The sequence below is a fragment of the Podarcis filfolensis genome, assembly GCF_964270895.1.
Source record: "Podarcis filfolensis genome assembly, chromosome: 7".
Lineage (NCBI taxonomy): Eukaryota > Metazoa > Chordata > Lepidosauria > Squamata > Lacertidae > Podarcis > Podarcis filfolensis.
Window position 1 is genome coordinate 64,283,156 of NC_139603.1, and position 20,682 is coordinate 64,303,837.

Below are 20,682 nucleotides of genomic sequence, written 5' to 3' on the forward strand. Positions count from 1 at the left end.
GTTCTCCAGGAATTCTCAAAGATGACTGCCAGTGGTTCTGAGATCACATCTGCCAGTTCTTTTAATACTCTTGGATGCAGTTCATCTGGGTCATGTGGCCAGCATGACTAAGCCGCTTCTGGCGAACCAGAGCTGCACACGGAAATGCCGTTTACCTTCCCGCCGGAGCGGTACCTATTTATTTACTTGCACTTTGATGTGCTTTCGAACTGCTAGGTTGGCAGGAGCAGGGACTGAGTAACGGGAGTTCACCCCGTCATGAGGATTCGAACTGCCGACCTTCTGATCGGCAAGTCCTAGGCTCTTTGGTTTAACCCACAGCACCACCCGTGTCCCTAATATCTTCATTAGGATCAATCATAATGTCTCAAATAGCAAGCACATTTCTCCATAACTCTTCACTAGGCTGGATATTAGATGAAACATGGGGTGGGTGTGTATGTTTGAAGTCTGCATTTAGACTGCAGACTGAAGAAGTCTCTGCTAGGTACTTGCAGGTGTTAGGTTGCACAGACGATTCTGAAATGAAGAAGCAGTGGCTGATCCCCGTTTCTGAATGCATAAAGCCCAGATCTGTCTCATGCCTTAAGCGAAACACACCAGTTCATGTTCATCCCTAATGTGCCTTAACGGGGTAAAAGCCATTTGGAGCAGGAAACTGATGCTTCTGTGAATTATTTAATAACATACCCTGAAGTATTACTGACTTTATCGATGTCGACTTAGCAGTGTAAGCAGTAATGCATAGGGTTCTCTCCCCCCACCCTTCTCTCATATTCGCCATATTATGAATGCAATCACTGTACATAAAGCCCCACTGGCAAAACTAGCACAACACCAAGGATTTCAACAAATAAATATAAATGGAGCTCAGAGCTCATATGCCATTTGATAGCTTTGAAGAACCATAAATATATGAACTAATCAATGCAAAATGTCTCCCATTAGTCCTGCGATGTCTCATGGGATGAAATGGAAGCTAATGAGACCATTTTTTAATCCCTGAACTTTCTTCTCCAGATTCTGTACCCGAGGAAAGCTATCTGATCTCTGGGGATGAACCTGGGATAGATAGAAGAGAAGCCTGGGGGTGTATACTGTACTAAAAAAAATCATTGCTCCATGCAGGTTTAACAACAGTCCTGTAAATGTAACTTATTTGTGGTCTTGTCTTCATATATTGGAAGCATAGATGCATTTGGTTATCACTATCCTCCACGCTGTTAAGTAAAACGTCAATAAACAATGAGTATACACCTTTACAGATGGTAAGCTAGGGAGAAATGAAGTCATCAGCCGGGGACTTAGAAGCAGACACCAGTGGGAGCTGAGGGAGAGCCAGTTTGGTTGCTTGGCCTCTGTACTCTAGTAGGGAGCAATTGATGAGCAATTCCATATGCATTTAAAACCAAATCTATCACATTCAGACTTATCCAAATTTTGTGATGCATGCAACGAATGTTTTCAAAAATGCATACAGTAGGTGCAAAGTGTTTCAAAAACCTGTTTTATTCATCCTCTCAATTAAGGAGAGACTGCTGGATCAGGTCAGTGACCTATGTGGTCCAGCATTCTCTTCTCCCAGTGGTGAGGGATGTGGGTGGCGCTGTGGTCTAAACCACATAGCCTCTTGGGTTTGCTGAACGGAAGGCCAGCTGTTTGAATCCCCATGATGGGGTGAGCTCCTGTTGCTCTGTCCCAGCTCCTGCCAACCTAGCAGTTCAAATGTACACCAATGCAAGCAGATAAGTAGGTACCACTGTGGTGGGAAGGTAAATGGCATTTCCATGTGCTCTGGTTTCCGTCACAGTGTCCCGTTGCACCAGAAGCGGTTTAGTCATGCTGGCCACATGACCCGGAAAGCTGTCTGTGGACAAACGCCTGCTCCCTTGGCTGAGAGATGAGCACTGCAACCCCATAGTCGCCTCTGACTGGACTTAACCGACCAGGGGTCCTTTACCTTTACCTTCCCTTTTACCTTCTCCCAGCGGCCAACCAAATGCCAATGGGAAGTCCACAAGCAGGACCTAAGAGTATTCTCTCCCACCTGTGACCCTCAGCATAGATTTACCTCCATATATTTCTCTAATTGTCTTTTAAAACCATGCCATGCAAAGGACATCTGTAATTTTCCAGTTTTACAGATGGTGACCTACCTTTGATATGTCCAAAGCCACCCACTGAATCCATAAATGGAAAGTGATTGAGGGTGAGTTCACATATGCAATATCAAGTGATATTTGTGCATATGAAACAACACTACAGATCAATAGAGAGAAGCTCATGTCACCTCACTTCAGAGATGATGTTTTTCAGTGGAAGCAGTTCACATGTCTAGTTGTGAATCAGCAGAGTGATGAATCATTAGGGAACAGGGGGAGAAAATCTGATTCAGTTCACATTTAAAGGCAAATCTATCAAATCTACACAGACTGAAACAAGATGAGGACCAAAATGCGGTCACCCTGCAAAATATTTCATTCTCCAACCAAGCAATGGCCACAAAAAATGCGCATATTAAGGGGCAATGTGCAGAAAAAGGAATAGATTGGTGGAAATAACATACAAAAAGGCATGATATTACAGTTGTTATTGTTGTTGTTTAGTTGTTTAGTCGTGTCCGACTCCATGGACCAGAGCACGACAGGTACTCCTGTCTTCCACAGCCTCCCACAGTTTGGTCAGACTCATGTTTGTAGCTTCGAGAACACTGTCCAACCATCTCGTCCTCTGTCGTCCCCTTCTCCTTCTGCCCTCCATCTTTCCCAACATCAGGGTCTTTTCCAGGGAGTCTTCTCTTCTCATGAGGTGGCCAAAGTATTGGAGCCTCAGCTTCAGGATCTAAACTTCCAGTGAGCACTCAGGGCTGATTTTCTTAAGAATGGATAGGTTTGATCTTCTTGCAGTCCATGGGACTCTCAAGAGTCTACGGTAGTTTCTTGCAAAAATGGGCACATCCTTTAAAATGGCATACAAAAATGTGTTTATTAGGATAAATTTGCACTAAGATGAATTTAATATTGGAAAAATGAGAAACAGAGAGAACTGAAATGGACAGATCCTTCCATCCTTGTAAAGATACTGACTTACTTATAGGGATGTGCAAATCAGTATTCTTAAACACATACTTCCATGGATTAAACCAAACTCTCTAGTCATTAGACAGCACTTCAAATATAGTGTCATATGGGAAGAGGGACCAACTGTGAGTTGTGTATAACGTTCCTGTCTGAGAAGCTAATATGGGTGTGTGTGTGTGAGAGAGAGATGACTTAGAAAGCTGAAGATCTGAAGCTAAGGACTTGCAGTTGATAGCCAGGACATTTTAATTATGTCTAATTATTCTTCTCCATGCAATCATAAATGAATCATGTATCATTATTTATATTTGATATTCAGGCACAGTATATATACTGGATTAGCAGAGTAGCAGCTGAATCTTTAGATATCATACAAAGAAGCTAAAAATAAGACATCCTTTTTTAAAATCTTATGCCTTCCTAGGTTTTCTAGACGTTATCACAATGTTCTCTTCTTACAAAGCAATGATTACATTCTCCGCGTAACCTAAAACCATCACATCAGGTATAGGTCTTCCTCAGCAGAGCATTACTAAAAAAGACATTTTCCAGAGAGATTTTAATGCCAAAGGAGGAGGTTTTCAATTTGTTTTTGAGCAAGGACCTCTTCCTCCCTGTTTTCTTGCTTAACAAAATAGAAAACAAAAAGGAGCCTGCATAACCCCTAGAATGTTAACCAAGAAAGCAGAATAAAGTAGAAATTGAATACATTTGATGCTTCAAGCTTAAGAGGACTACATTATATTTCACTATGAGAAACAACAGTAGGATTCTAATAAGCTAATTAACCTTCTGCTCAGAAACACTGTATGAGTGTAATAAATGGAAAAGACATCAACAAAAGAATTGGGATTTTGTAATGCACAGAGCAGGTTACTGACTTGAAAAATAATTCAGAGGGTGGTTACACACGCACACACACACACACACACACACACACACACTTTTAACCCAGTAATCAACATTTGAAACTCCATCATAGGTAGCTTTTGAGAGCCGTGCTTATGTAAAGTTGATAAAAGTGTACATACTACTCCATCTTGGAAAGGCATTGCTCATGACCTCGCCTTTGCATAGCTCTCTCTGCTATGAAGGCTGTCGTTCATCTTTTCTTATTTGTTCTACTTAAATTCTTCAATCTCTCTGCGGTGGCATTTCTTCATTTCTCCCATCATGTGACCTATAAGCTACTGAAAGCAGGACAAGCATAACAATATGCATGTTTACTTGAAAAACCAGTTCCAATGAGTTCAGAGAATAGTATGCAGGAACATGGTAGCTCTACTGTTGAAGCTGAGCAGTTCTGTCTCTGTAATATGCCCAGATAGAAAACTTCCTAGAAGCTCCCATTGCTCTGTCCCTGCTCCTGCAAACCTAGCAGTTCAAAAGCACACAAGTGCAAGTAGATAAATAGGTGCCGCTGCAGCAGGTAGGAAAATGGTGTTTCCGTACACTCTGGTTTCCATCACGGTGTTCCATTGTGCCAGAAGTGGTTTAGTCATGCTGGCCACATGACCCAGAAAAGCTGTCCATGGACAAATGCCGGTCCCCTCGGCCTGAAAGTGAGATGAGTGCTGCAACCCCATAGTCACCTTTGACTGGACTTACCTTTTACCTTTACTACTTTGGATACAAGCCACTGTTAGTGTGTTATCAACTCTGTAATTGAGATGCGTATGTCAGAAATCCTGTCCCAACCCTCCACCTCAAGTTTAGAGATGACCTGTGGCTTTTCTTTCTACCACTCCTTGCCATGGCCAACTAAACATGACCTTGCCATAGCTGGGAAGAACAACAGCAGAGTTGATTCATTGCCAGGAGGAGAGGATGTGCATTCTTCAACCTTATCTTCCTTGCTGAGACCATTGATGTTGTAAGGTTCTCTGCATCCTGAGATGGTTAATTGAATTCCATGCTACCCAATAGGAAATCATCTCTCACTGACTGTGAAGGAAAATGCAGCCCAATGCAATGCAGCCCAAATGTAAGCATGCTCACTCAAAAGTAAGAGCCACTGAGGCTGGATCTAGACACATCAAAGAAGCATTTCAGTTAAATGCGTTGCAAACTTTGTATGAGAAATCAGGTTGGAAAAAACAGAACTCCACAGTGCCATCTGGTGTCACAGTGCTTTATGTATATACAACACATATAAAACGCTTTTTCTTTGCCAATGTAACTGAGTCTTGAGTGCAGTAGGCCTTACTTCCAAGTAAAGGTGTACAGGGTTACAACCTTATGGTCTGATTCCATGCATGGTTATTCAGAGGACAGCCCTGTGGAATACAACTGTTAATCATATTTAGGACCAAGGTTCATTTTTGTTTAAGCCAGCCTACCTAGACATGTAATTTTATGTTGTTATGAACTGTATTGGTCCAGATATAAGCCAGTCCTGAATATAGGCCATGCCCCTAAAATGAGCTCTCTTAAATCACGACTTCACCTATAAGATCGCAACTCAGATTTTATACAAGCCGGATCTGAGAGAAAGTGCAACCTTTATTCGACCGATATGGTGTATATTTGAGAACTGCTGATTTTACTTGCATTTTGATGAAGGTCAGCTTTTAAACTATATTATATGTAGCTCAACATTTTTAGTGTTTGCTTTTATCAGTATTTTAAAATTACATTTCTCTCTATATATTTTGAATATGGTTAGAGGGTTATTTGATGATTTACATATAAACCTGTTAAATAAATAAGTTCCATGCGAGGATGGCAACTGCAGTAGGTATTTAGGTGAAATAAGAATATTACTGATAGTCTTACAGTTGGTCTTACTATTCTTTTATAAGTAATAGGCACTATTTTAACCTTGAAAAGGCTTGGAAAAACATCCAGAAGCTTAAGCAATGGATAGTATCCATTAGTTGCATCTTGGCATCTTGGCATTGATGGATTTCAAGGGGAATCACCTTGACCTACAACTTTCTTATCCATTTACCTTGATAAGAGTCTTTGTGACCCCAGTAAAACAATGTTGCTTTTGGTGGATCTCTGTGCTTCTCTCTTGTCCACAGTCTTTTCACTCACAGCTCTATCAACTATTTCTCCAGTGCATTATTCTGGCAGGCTCATTGCAACGTGAACTGCGGAGTGGCTTCCAATAATGTATTTTTAAAAAGTAAGACTTTATGAAACAAAGCAATGTCATTTAAACTTGCAGAGTGGCCAAGAGGCAGAAAAGTGGGAGCAAGCCCCATAGAGAATAACACATGCAAGGATGTGTGTGCTCTTTATGTGCACCCATCAAAGTTCCAAGACTAGTTATAGCTCCTGGCATCAGGGCTGGCCCCAGGCCTACTGTTGCCTGAAGGACAAGATGGCGCCAGATTAAAAGAAGCAAGGTATGAAGGTTGAGTGGTGACTCCTGACATTCAAACAAACATCCTTAGATAAGAGGGCAGCATTCCATTATGAGGATGCTTTCTCCCATGTGCTCCAACTGAATGCCAACAGAAGATCTGTAGGGTGTGGAGCTTTGGTCTAAACCACTGAGCCTCTTGGGCTTGCTGATCGGAAGGTCAGCGGTTCGAATCCCCAAGACGGGGTGAGCTCCCATTGCTCTGTCCCAGCTCCTGCCAAGAAGCGGTTTAGTCATGCTGGCTACATGACCCAGAAAAGCTGTCTGTGGACAAATGCCAGCTCTCTCGGACTGAAAGCAAAATGAGTGCTGCACCCCATAGTCGCCATTGACTGGAATTAACCACCCAGGGGTCCTTTACCTTTTACCTTTACTTTAGGGGGTTAAGCAGGAGTGGTCTTACAATTAGGCAGAATGAATGACCACCTTAGGGAGCAGATGGTTTCAGTACAGATAAGGGGTTTTAATAATAAACAATCTCACTCAATAAATTTATTGTACTAGCCAAATGCCATGACAATTCAAGACAATCAATTTAAAATATAACTGAAAGAGCTGCAAATAAAACCAGTGACCATATATATTGTGAGAGAACTGATAACAGGGATACCATCATAGCTACACAAACTGAGTTTCAGTTTCAACCTCTGAATCCCCCTTACAATTTGTGGCAATTTTATCCAGTTCCTTCTTCCTAAACCTTTTTGCCAGCAGAACAAAAAGAGCCACTTTATGTGTCACTAAGGCATTGTCACTCAACAGCCACTGAACCCTTTCCATCAGAGAGAACCTGCTTTCTCATACAAACAGAGATTTATTTATTTTTAGAAAAGTACCTCCTTGGATCTACGTATAAGGGACCAGACAACATATAAGAAAACCTGTATAATTTGTTTCCCACAGAAGGCTGTTCCTCAGATACATATGGCACACAGTCAGAAGATGCTCAGTGAATAAAGCTGTGAGTCTTTTCAAATCATTTAACTGGGCTCAATCCACTCTTGCCTTTATCATTGTCCATCCGGCTTCAGTGTGTAAAAGAGATGCAGATATCCCAGAAGGTAAAGAGAATAATAAACAAGCAAAAGACGAAATTACTGGTGAGCTGTACCCACCATTGTGAATGCTAAGGAGGTTATGATGGAATGAGGCCATCATCTGGCAGTGGGATGCTGTGGAGCAATGAGAAGGCAAGTTCACTTGCCAAGTGGGATAGCAGCTTGAAGGCAGCCGATATCCATGGTTGGAAGGTGGCTGGTGGCAGGTGATGGACCTTGTGGAAGCTAGCAGATGCTGGCCGGTGGAGTTTGGATTTTTGGGTGGTAGTGGGTGTTGCAAGGCTGAAGCAGTCTGATATTTGTGGATCTAAGCTGGTTGAAATTCACCTTTAGAAGCCTGTTGACAGCAGCTGTGTGAACATCTGTGGATTCAAGCTGGGGTGTGTACATGCTTCAGTGGAAAGTGGCTGATGTGTAAATGTGTCTGTGTCTGGGAGGTTTCAAATGCAGTCAAGACAAATGGCATTTGTCTGGATGTGTTTAGGGGGTGACACAGGTGGAGCTGCCTAGGCAATGCTGTTGGATGGCAGCCATCTCCTTCATGGTGCCTGTCTGAAGGAGATGTCTGAAGCCAGCACATTTTTTCTCACCACCTGTGAAAGTGATGGAAAGAACCACAGGGTTTAATCAAGACATCTTCCATTATAAATAAATGCCTTTCTAAATACATTTAAGCACTGTTCCCTCCCCCAAAATGAATAATGGGAGGCTGTGTAGATGCTTCCCCAGTGGTTGCCATTGGCTACAAGCTCCCTGTGATGTCACAAAGGGATGTGGTGGCTGAGGGGAAAGTGGCAGTTACTTGTGTGAGGGGAGAGGGAGGGAGCAATTCCAGCAGAAGAAGCAGGAACTTCAGGGGAAGTTGACATAGGCAGAGTCAGCTGCAGACACAGAAGGGAAATCTGGGTTGACTGCCTCCTGTCTACCTGAGCTGCCAACATTTTGCTGTTGCAGATGTCTCAAGACTCCTGTACTTGTTTCACTTACATAGCTTCAAAAAAAGGCGGGGGGGGGGGAGAGAAAAGAAAAGAAAAGAAAAGAAAAGAAAAGAAAAGAAAAGAAGAAAAGAGGAATGGATTTTAGTTCCAATGAGCAGAATAAATTCTTATGTCGTAAATTCCCCACTGTTCTAAGAACTACCAGGGGTGCAGTTCTTCCCTGGGTTTGGCTTCGTTTGGAAGGCCACCTCGAGAGTTATTGTGATTTCCTAATATTTGTGCTTCCTTAAAAAATATACATACTTTGCATGTCCACTGCAATTCTGTCCCTTGCTGCTTTTCACACAAAGATCTGAAGATGGAAATAATAATAATAATAATAATAATAATAATAATAATAATATAGTTATTATTTCTTACATCCTGCCTTCCTCATATACAGCATAGGGTGGCTAACAAAATCTAAAATCACAACACTAGAACCAAAATCTAAAATGCAGTACTCAACATTTTAAACAATCAGAAATATAGTTATATCACTCTTTGACTTTTGCCTAACCTTCTGGGACCATTTTAGTTCCCACAAAGTCATGTCACCTGCATAGTATCAGCTGTCAACTCCTGTTTAGTCAAGGCTGAGCTGCTGGCCAGGTCTTCCTTCAGGGCAACCCACAATGATTCTTCTCAGGAATCTGTTAGGGAACCCATAAGGGGGAAAAACCAATGGAGGCTGGTCTATTAGGATTAATAGGGCACTGCTCCTTTAAACTTAGCCTGCCCTTAGCCAGGCCCCACCTGTCTGACTTCTTATTTGCATCCAGTTCAGAGAAGCCCTGCCTATCAACTTCCACCTTAGTGTCAAAGTTGCCCTTGCAAAACTGAGCAGGGCCGAGGATGGGGACAAAACTAGAATGAGTTGTGTCCTTGGCTCTGCCTCTGCTTTCTGTCAGTCTCCCAGCCTTTCCTCCTACTAGTCCCAATGAGCACCACCCACCATTGCTAATATATGCATTTTAATGCACATTTTACCCTAGTATATGTATTTTTGTACATAGCTTGTGGCTGGAGAACTGCATTGCAAAATTCGGAGAGCTGCAAATTTCAAAAAATGTGTTTCAGTTCATGCATTTTTTTAAAGTATGTATTGGTTAGATTTGTATTTAAATGTGAACTCAATCAAATTTCTCCCCATTTCTAATACCTCTAAATGGGAACACTGGGAGAAAGAGTGATAGTTTTCATGTCCCAAAAGATAGCTGATTGGGCACTGTGGCAAACAAGATAGTGGATCATTTTTTATCTGAGCTAGCAGGGCTCTTCACATGCTATTGATGAGCTGCTGGGTCCCCCTAATAATTTTGCCTGCAATAGCCAAACAATGCTCCTCAATACCTTTCAGTTATGAAACCCTTTAGTAATGAAGGTGCATCTTCAACATTCCTTGAAATTGCACAATTATTCCCAACTCCAGGAGTTCCATCAGTGTCTAAGAAATTAGCTTTCACTTCATTATATCTAGCCCCCTGTTGCTTCACCTGTGGTTTCCTTTCTTTTGTAAGATGAATGTAAAATATTACTAGCAAGCATAGGCAAACCGAAACTTCAGATGCATATTTCGCATCTCAAATCCCTCTATTGGAAAAGTCTCAACCAATACCTCCACAATGATTTTAATGACCTTGGTAGCTTTGAACCTGCCAAACTGTCAACATCTTGAAACTTTTTTATCCCCTGTCAACAAATTTATGATGACAAATTATGACAATAAATTTATGGTCTATTGTCAAAACATAAACAAGATGGATTATTCTGACAGATTCAGAAGCTTGGTTTTGCTCTATTTCTCAGCTGGAGAGGTGGCTAATGAATGGTGTTTATTGTTGTTTTGTGGCTTATTGTTTATTGCTATTAATATTAACCAGCATTGCTTCAAATCAATTATCTGAAGAGAATTTCCTTTTAGATAGAATAAGGGATCTCCCCTCATTCCAAGACTCCTTACTAGATGTTGCTTTACCCCTTTTCAGAGCCATGCCATGCAATCTTCTGCATGTCTACTCTGAAGGAAATCCTATTTATGTATTCCCATGTAAATATTTGTAGAATTGCAGCCTTAGCACCATTACATATTGAATAATTTAACTGCAGTCCTAAGGACCAGTAAAATAGTGTTTCAGCTTTTGTAATGTAAAACAGCTCCGTTTTATCTGGATAATGGCCAGATAGGAAAGGGAAACCTCTGGTCCATGGAGCAAACTTGGCCCTCCAGGCTGTCTTTCCCAAACCACACCACCTGCCCACACCTGAGGACGTATGTGATGTCTGGTGTTGGACAGGTAAGGTAAAGGTAAAGGGACCCCTGACCATTAGGTCCAGTCGTGGCCAACTCTGGGGTTCCGGCGCTCATCTCGCTTTATTGGCCGAGGGAGCCGGCATCATTTGGCCAGCATGACTAAGCCGCTTCTGGCGAACCAGAGCAGTGCCTGGAAATGCCGTTTACCTTCCCGCCGGAGTGGTACCTATTTATCTACTTGCACTTTGATGTACTTTCGAACTGCTAGGTTGGCAGGAGCAGGGACCGAGCAACAGGAGCTCACCCCATCACGGGGATTTGAACTGCCAACCTTCTGATCGGCAAGTCCTAGGCTCAGTGGTTTAACCCACAGCGCCACCCGCATCCCTTGTTGGACAGGTAGAGATATAGAAAAGTTTTGGAAAGCAAAATGATCGAGGGGATAGAATGGCACCCATATGAAAAAAAGTTGCAGTGTTTGTGACTTTGGGGTTTAGAGAAAAGTTGAGCAAGTGGTGACATGATGGAAGTTAAAAAAACAAACAATGGCATGGAGGAAGTATGTATGGATAGAGAAAACCCCCTTTCTCTTATAACACTAGAACTCAACATCCATAAATGTTGGAAGATTTAAGGCAGATAAAAGAAAGTACTTCATGTAGAGTGTAGCTAAACTATGTAACTTGTTCCCCCAGGAGGCAGTGATGGCCAGCAACCTAGATGGCTTTGAAAGAGGATTAGATAAATTCATGAAGGAGATGGCTATCGGCAGCTAGTAGCCAAAATGGCTATCCTCTACCCTCACGGTTTGAGGCAGCAATGTTTCTGAATTGAAATTGAAATTGAAATTGAAATACTTTATTGTCACTTGTACAACTTGTATACAGTGAGATTACATGAGCACCCCCCACTCAGCTCTCTTAGTCTTAATTCCCCTCGTTTACCGATGCACACCCACCAAACCCAAAAGTCAGTTGCCCTGTTGTTATCTTTTCATTCAGCAGCCTAACAGCCCATGGATAGAAGCTGTTCTTTACCCTGTTGGTGCAACTAATCATACTTCTATATCTTCTGCCTGAGGGCAGGAGATCAAGAAAGTGCTGGCCAGGGTGTGAACCATCCCTGAGAATTTTCCTCACTCTCCTGAGGCAACGTTCTTCCACTATTTCATTCAGCAGATTCACAGGACATCCCATAATATCTTGTGCTGTATTCACCACCCTCTGCAGGCACTTCCTATCAGTTGATGTCAAACCAGCGTACCACACCGTGTTGCAGTATGAAAGGACACTTTCTATTGTGGACCGGTAGAAGGAGATTATCAAATGTTGATTCCAAAAAGAATACCAGTTGCTGGAAACTGCAGGAGGGAAGAGTGCTTTTGTGCTCAAATCCTGCTTGTCCAGGCATCTGGTTGGCCACTGTGAGAACAGGATGCTAGACTAGATAGGCCATTGGCCTGATCCAGCAAGCTCTTCCTGTGTTCTTACATGGCTGGATCAGCTTCTTGCAGAGCCAATTTCTGCAGAACTCAGGATTGAACTTCTTGTGCAAAAGTAAGTTTGTTGGGATTTAAGTGTACAACCAAGGAGACACAAGCTAAAATCTATACTCTAGCCATGAGCTTTGCTGAGAAACCTTGAGATATTCACTATCTCTCAGCCTAACATGCCTCACCAGGGGTGGTGTGAGGCTAAAATGAGAGTGATAGGATTCCTATAACTTGGCTCGGAGGCTTCCTTGGAGGAAAAGGGGGATATACTGTATTTTTCCATGTATAAGATGCCCCCATGTATAAGACAACCCCTATTTTTTTTAACCCTAAATTAAGAAAATGCACTATGCACTATCTGTGTATAAGACAACCCCTTATTTTAAACTTCAAAAATTTAGGAAAAAATATAGTCTTATAGACGGAAAAATACAGTAAATGTAATAAATATATACATAAATCTTGTACATACACATATGATTTAGGACTGCTATCTTGGAATGCAATCCTGTTCATATCTCCTCAAGAATAAGTTCTATTAACCTTGATGGGGTTTACACACAGGCAAGGTTGCAGCCTTATTTATTGAAACCAAGCTAAATCTTTCCTATATGCAGAAATTCCCTTCAATACGGCTTTTCCAAGTATCCTGCAGTCCTTGAACTAATTTCATAGGTATTTTTTTTCAAGCTGAAGACAATTACCCCCCCACACACACACACAGACACACACTGCAAATTGTATGTAAAACCACTTGTCAGACATCATAGGCTCAATCCTGCCACAGTTAGAAAAGCACAAATTGTAAATGGAGGAGAACCACCTGTAGCTAATAAAAAAATAATCACCTATTTTCTAGGAAATCAGTCTTTCAATTATCCATCAATCACTGGCCTCAGAAGTTTGGCTATCTAATAATGTATCTGCTTTTTGTCAGGGAATCCTGCCAGAACCGCTCTTGTTGCTGATATAGATATGAAAAACAGACATCAGACACTGAGCTTTTCCCCCCTGCCCATGTCTGCAAAAAGATTTTCTGTGTCTGAAAAGTTCTTCCTGTTCTGAGTCCAAGGAAAGGCCATTGCTGTTAAATAGTACGAGGCAGAGTAGCAACGCAACTGTTAGGAGATTTTCTTCTGCAGTGGGGAAGCACAGCAGAGAGAAGTTCAGCCCCTACATTTGAGTGAGGGGTCAGGGGTTACGAGCACAGATGGGCAAATCCAACCGTTTTGATTTCCCTGTTTCTCATTTTTCCAATCATCGGTTTGGTTCTCCACCTTTTCACATCAGTTTGCAATGCGGGAAATACTCATAAAAATTCATCAACATTTTAGTATGAATTTATTCTAATATACACATTTCTTGTGTAGCTCTCCCGAATATAATGCAATTTTGCATGTTATTTTCACATATACATTAACATACAGTTTTCCCTAGATAATGCATTTCTTTGTACACCTTACTTAGCTGGCAAACAATATTGCAATATTTGGAGAAGTGTGAATTTCGAAGAATGTCTGTGTTTCGGTTTCATTTTGTTTTGGAAAATGCAAATTAGCTATTTGAAGTGCAGACTGAATCAAATTCCTCCCCCATAGACTCATAGGCAGGTGTTGTCCGATGGGCCCCTAGGAACTGTGGTTTGAAGCACTATTTTGGATTTTCCCCCAAAATGAAATGTCCTGTGGATAGAAGCAATTGTCCTCACTGGCATCAATGAAGCCCAGATAAAGTGGTACCTCTGGTTATAGATGCTTCAGGTTACAGACGCTTCAGGTTACAGACTCTGCTAACCCAGAAATAGTACCTCGGGTTAAGAACTTTGCTTCAGGATGAGAACAGAAATCGTGCTCCGGCGGTGCGGCGGCAGTGGGAGGCCCCATTAGCTAAAGTGGTACCTCAGGTTAAGAACAGTTTCAAGTTAAGAACGGACCTCCAGAACGAATTAAGTATTTAACCCGAGGTACCACTATAGTTGTGTTGGTGGTTGCCTGAAGATCTTGGGTGATGGCACCAGGCCCCTGTGTGTGTCAGGCGGATGTAAAGAAATAGCATTCAGAGCCGTAACTTCTCTGTATACCTGTGTGCCATGTGTCAGAGAAAGAGAATCCCCAGTATTTTTATTTATTTATAAAATTATTTCTATACGGCCAAATCATGAAATATCAGGATGGTGTTCGGAATGGAAATCAATTCAATCAATAGGTTTGGTCTTCACTGTTGTTGCTTTCAATCTGTAAATGGCATGTAATTTATTACACACACACACACAATTTGCATTGTGTTTCCTTTGAATTTAAATGAATGGAATTAAATAACATAATAACAATGAAATTTACGCAATTAATTCCAGAATTAGTAACTTACAAAAGTTATGTAATTTCACCAGAGTGGGGGGGACGGGGACATTGCTGCATGTGACAAATACAGGGCAAGATGAAAAACAATGCTTTCTTACATCCCTAATTACTAGTACTTGTACTATATCCACTTCCGTAGCCTTCGCGTAAAATTGGGACTTAACAGACTTAAATTTAAATATTCCATATCAACCAACTTACAGATTGCTTGAGCTGTCCTTTTATTTCATTGTCATTTTCGCATGTGGTTTATGAAGAATTAGAAATGGACGATGCTGACCAGGAGTCCTGAATTTATTTACTTTTGTAGCTTCCTGTAATGCACGTGAGTGACATGGTTTATTGTAGGGCAGCCTGATGCCATGGTTGCTCAGAGACTTGTCACAGTTCCAGTGTTTGCAATGGCATTGCATCAGGTCTGTTTGCACTGCCAATACAACATGGCGATTTCCAACACTATGCTGGCACAATAGCACTTGCATCTTGTATTACGCAGTTGTTAGTTGGCTCCCCAATGCTTGGGACTGGGCTGGGAGCCATCTAGATGCCTTATCTGAAGAATTCAGGATATCCCATTGTACAAATCACCGGGACATGCCAGCTTTTCAGGTGAATGTTGTTATGCAGGACTGGAATGTTAGGCTATATCAGTCTTCTCCAACCTGGGTGAACTCCAGACTGTCAGGAGGGATTCAATTGCATACTGGAAATTTTGGTTCCTGCAGTTAAAGTGGATTAAAAGGCCCTGTTGCTCTGGCACAACAAATCTACTTTTTATTTTTATTTTTTTAAAGCAACAACAACAACAACAACTTCTCAGGGTTGAGGAAGTTGTTAAATAGTGGGTAGACAAAGCAGACGACACAGCGATTTCACCAAAGCAGCTCTTTATTTGTAAGCTGGAACAGAACTGAACAGCAAACAACTCAGCCGGCCTGCTTTTATAGGCAGCCAGCTGTCAACATTGTAGCAACGACAACCCAGGGTTTCCCGCCTAAAGTAACTGATGTGGACCTGAGTGAAAACTATATACACGATACTCCTGGTGGCCAGGGTGAGAACTTCAATACATAACAGAAGTGTACCCTGCAAATGAGAAGGTGTATAACTTCTGGACAAGTCAGTCGGGAAGGAAGGTTCATTGTGGTGCAACCTCCTCAGGAATAAATCTGTATGCCCTCCGATTAAGCACTGTGCAAGCAAATACAGATGAAAGCTCAATAAGCAATTCATCTGGAATAAAAGTTTAAATTATTATTGGGAAGTTTGTTTGCCATGTCTTAGGACATCTCCTAAGATATAATGAAATTTGGCATGATGGTATGAGATCAAAGAGCAGGGTGTATATTTTAAATATGAGAGCCAGTGTGGTGTAGTGGCTAAGAGCGGTAGTCTCATAATCTGGGGAACCGGGTTCGCGTCTCCGCTCTTCCACATGCAGCAGCTGGGTGACCTTGGGCCAGTCACACTTCTTTGAAGTCTCTCAGCCCCACTCACCTCACAGAGTGTTTGTTGTGGGGGAGGAAGGGAAAGGAGAATGTTAGCCGCTTTGAGACTCCTGAAGGGGAGTGAAAGGCGGGATATCAAATCCAAACTCTTCTTCTTAAATATACAATTAGATACCATTTTGAATTAAAATGGCATACTGAACTGCAGTTTCAAGACTGCACTGATTTTTCTTAGAATTCCCAAGCAGCAACAGGAACAAGCCTTCAGCTAATTCATAACCTGTGTCCCACCAAGCTGTACTCAGAGATCCAACATTTGATAACCTATAGTTTTCGGTATCATTCAGTGGGGCTATTTCTACCTTTGCTCCTCTCCCTGTGGATGGTCATGTAGTGTGGCTGTGATTAAAATTGTACCCCTTCATATTTGTCACTTACTTTGAGTCTGTGAAGGAGAGCAATGTGGAATACAAGTTTCACAAATGCATGAACGGGTGTTCTTATCCGTTTGGAAGGCCTTCATTTTAGGCAGCTTGGCCCTGGTGCAGAGTATTATAAGAGCTGATTATCTGACCCTCCAGTTCAATAATTACTTGTGTGGCTTCTTTCAATGAGGCACGGTCTGCATGCAGGGACTACATCTACTCAGTTCCATGTGGAGAGCTGCTTATGTGCAGCCATCCCTGAATAAGAGATTGCCTGGCAAGAAAATAGTCTGCTTTGCAGAATACTGCACGAGGGACACAGTGCACTGAAACATATTTAATTAAGAGAATACCCTTGCCATGTAAGAAAGCATAAATTTGTTTCCCCTTTGAACTCCAGTCTCTCCACCTTCTCATTCTAGAAACATCCCAGCTGCATTCTTTAATACTCTGACAGTTTTAAGAATTCATTATGGTGCAGCACAGCCAGCAGTCTATATCTATTTACCTAGAGGTAACTTTAAAAAGTTGGCAACTGGTAATAAACTCCTCTGAGCTTGAGACATGGGAACATAAGAAACCACTCCATACTGTCATGGACTTCTCTTGTTTCACTCCAATCCTCCATATTGGTTGCACTTTGTGGGTGCAATGGTTGTTGTTTTTTTAATCCTCATAGAGTTTATGACAGAGTTTTGTAAGGGAAGCAAATCTTCCAGGATTGAGCAAGGCTTGAGTTTGTGGAATTCTACCAGTGGTCTTGTGACCTTCCTGAATTTGTGTTTTTATTGAACAGTGCCATAAATGGCAAGAAATATCAAAACACCTTTTTTAAAAAAATATCAAAATTATTACTGTTGGGACGCTGTCATCCTTTCTTTTTCTAGAGTAGGTCTTATGAGGGCCTTAAAAATTTTTGGATCATATTGTAATGCAAATTCCCTTACAATCAATTATGAGAAATCTAAAATTCTAATTTTCTCAAAGAGCCGGAAACTCCATAATTGGAGAATTGATGGGAGAGTCATCGAACAAGTCTATAGATTCCAATACTTGGGAGTTTGGTTACAACATAACCTTAGATGGAAGGCCCATGTAGCCTATGTTACAAATAGAGCCAAAGCTATCTCCTTGGCGATCTTGCGATTTTTCTTCACCGATGGGGCCCTTCATATCCCATCGGCGTTGAAAGTCTTCAAGGCCAAGGTGATTCCGACAATTGCTTATGCCATCTCAATTTGGGGGACTTTTGTCAACTTATCCCACCTAGAGGTTATTCAAAATCAGTTTTTAAGAGGGATATTGAAACTGCCCAACTGTGTAAGTAATACAGCGCTACGCATGGAACTTAATATTGTATCCCTGGAAAACGCTCTGTGGAAGCACATACTTTGTCACTGGTTATCTCTATGGCACAATCTCCCAAACTTGTACTTGATACAATGCATGTGGAGAGATGATTTCCAGAGCCCATGGGTAAAAAATTTACAACTGAAAATTACGGCAATGGGAATCTCCCCATCCAAATTACTAGAGCAGGATATAGTTCCAGCTAAAAGAACAGTAACCTGTAAACTAGAGGAGATGGACTTGCAGCAGAAAATGGTCTTGGGCAATGGTACTTGCTCACCTCTAAACCTTGGTTTATTACCCCTCTTAAGGCTCCCAAACTATTTGAATTCCTTAACTTCTTCGGCTCATAGATATGCTTTTGTAAAGGCAAGATTCAACACCTTCCCATCGAACGTGCTGAGAAATAGATTCTCCAATGGACAGATATCGCTCTTATGTGATTGTAATTGTGGGGCACCGGAATCGTTGCATCACATAATTTTTGATTGTGCATTTCATTCATCGGCCAGGAGCAAGTTTCTTGCTCAATATCTAAAGGGAATTGCCGATGATACAAATGAAGCCAAACTGAGATATCTACTAAATGATGATGACCCCTTAAGATCACTCATGGTTGCCAGATTCTTGATCAGCGTTCTATCCCTAAAGAAGAGAAACGGACTCCTGTGCGGCTCGGATAATCCCTCTAAACTATGATCTATGTTTTAGGATGTAATTAGGTAATCACCATTGATGTCTTCTACTAATTTATGAGTAGAGGGCGATGTTCATGTTACAAATTTAGTGTAATGTATGATGTTGGTCTTTTGTTTTATTTTGCTTTGGTGCTTGTCTGTTTTTTGTAAGTTTTGGCGGTTTTAAAATTGGAGTTTTAAGTACATTATGTTGGTATGGGAAACTGTTGTGTGATGGGCCAATGGCCGTAATAAAGTTCAATACAATACTGTTGGGATACTGATGGATCATTATTCGATATGAAAGGTGAGGGCTGAGAAGCGCGAAGAAATTATTGTGGTTGTCATCAGAAAGGTCCCTTTGGCAGCAGTAACTGAGCTGTGGCACTCAAGTTGCTAAGCCATTTCTCCATACTTTGCATAAGAAACAACGGGAGTAGCTTAAATATAATCATTATAGTGGTCACAGGACTGCTGATTATAGCATTCACATGTTTATGGCTACATCTGGGAATGAGAGGATTTTCTTCTTTTGCAATAGCTTGCTGTGAAGAAGGAATTCCTTCAGTCAAATCATTGGCAGCACGCACAGAAGTAAAACAGCGTTCTCTCTTGTGAAGTATGGAAGGAGTCCATTTGAATTATGATCTAATTTGTCTGCTTCTCTCATAAATTTTGCATGCAAAAGATCCTAGGTTCTGTTCCTTTCATATCCACCCAGAGCTAGAAAAAGCTTCTCTCTGAAACTTTGGGCACTCAGTCAATGTAAGACAACACTGAGCCACTGAACCAATGCTCTGACTTGGCTAAGGCAGCTCCCAGTGTTTCTAAAGACTAGAACGTAACATCAGTCTGTGAAATGGATTGGCAGTGGGTTCAGCAAAGAAACTGCTTCTCTGCAAATTTTATTTATGAATTTCATTGCCACAAGATGTTGTGATGGCTACTTGTTCAGATAGCTCTAAAATGGGTGAAAAAAATCTATGGAGGCTGTTAGCAATAATGGCTATGTGGAACCTTCATGTTCCAAAACAGCCACTGAAAATTAACTGCTGGGAAGAAATGGGGGCAGGCAGGGCAGAGAGCTGTGACATTTATATTTCAATTGCATGGGCTTCCTGGAAGAATATTGTTGGTCACTGTGGGAAACAGAAAGGTAGGCTAGATAGACCTTTGGTCTATTCCAGCAGGGGGCCATCTTATGTTCTTGAGGGACATGGAAGCATATAAGCGGTTGCCCAGCGGCCATCACGTTATCTTATTCTGGTGGAATACTTGGCTACTGATTATGACAAGGGAACAACAGTAGACTCACTGGTTGAGGTGGAGCTGCTACGCTAGGTTCCTGGGAAATGAGTCACTGCTGGTGAGCAGGAGGTGTAAGGCAACAGGGTGGTCAGCATGGTGCAAATGCCCTGGCAGAGCCAGTTTGCACCACACTGACCTTGCTGCCACCTCCTCTCTCCTCCTTCCTGGTCAGCATTAGCAATCTATCTGCTAGGACATGAGCATTGTGTGTCTGCAACATCCAATGAGCTGCTTCTGCTCATCCAGTCTCTCTTGTTATTGGTTCTGCATGTTACTGATGACTTTGATGTTTGCTGTGCAAGCAGCTGTTAGGAGCACAGAAAAAAAGTTTTCCCATTATTCCTCATTCTGGTGTTCTTTTCTGTTTCTGGCTGGATGTTTAAATCACAGATTCGTGGGTTTTGACATGTTTTTCCTAATGTTTCTTTCATATATTTGTTTTATAGTTTTGGCTCAATCAGACCTTTTTTCGAAGATGGCAGTAAAGAAAATTGTTTGCCTGAGCCAAAACTGTAAACAAAATATATTGGGATGAATATGTCAATTTCAGTTTTTCTCAGTTTCTTGCTTTTTCCAATCTTCACTTCACCAAATTGTCAGCATGTGGACACATTTTTGTATGCAGCTTTGCTTAAAATATACATTTCTACAAGCTATTCCCCCAAATAAAATGTGTTTTTGTGTGCTATTTACACAGATATATGCATTTTATGCACACTTTCCCCTTAATATACATTTTTTGTAGAAGTTATTTGGCTAAGAACGAAATCACAAAATTCAGAGAAATTTGAATTTTGAACAGTAGTTGTATTTTAGTCCCCATATTGTTTCAGGAATAGCCAAATTAGCTAAAATGTGAACTGAAGTGCATTCTACCCCAGTC